Source organism: Lupinus angustifolius, unplaced genomic scaffold (assembly GCF_001865875.1).
Source record: "Lupinus angustifolius cultivar Tanjil unplaced genomic scaffold, LupAngTanjil_v1.0 Scaffold_17_127, whole genome shotgun sequence".
Lineage (NCBI taxonomy): Eukaryota > Viridiplantae > Streptophyta > Magnoliopsida > Fabales > Fabaceae > Lupinus > Lupinus angustifolius.
In genome coordinates, this window is record NW_017719102.1 from 1042467 (window position 1) to 1042752 (window position 286).

Consider the following 286-nt stretch of genomic DNA (forward strand, 5'->3'; position numbering starts at 1 on the left):
AAATTCAGAACAAAACAATGCATTCTGAGCTTCAGTAGTAGATCGAATAAAGGCATTCTGAGCTTCAGCTGTTGAGTGAATCAGATTTCTCACCGACTGATATTGGTTGTCTGAATAGGCAGTTTGACGCTCTTCATACTGTTCCATACCTGCAAAGTATGAGTCCTTCAACCCTTGAAAACGAAGATCCATGCAGTTGTTGAGCCTTTGCTCCATAACTTCCATCTGAGCCATATCGAAAATAGAATCCTATGATGCTGTCCTAGAGGGCTCCCCCTGATTTGTA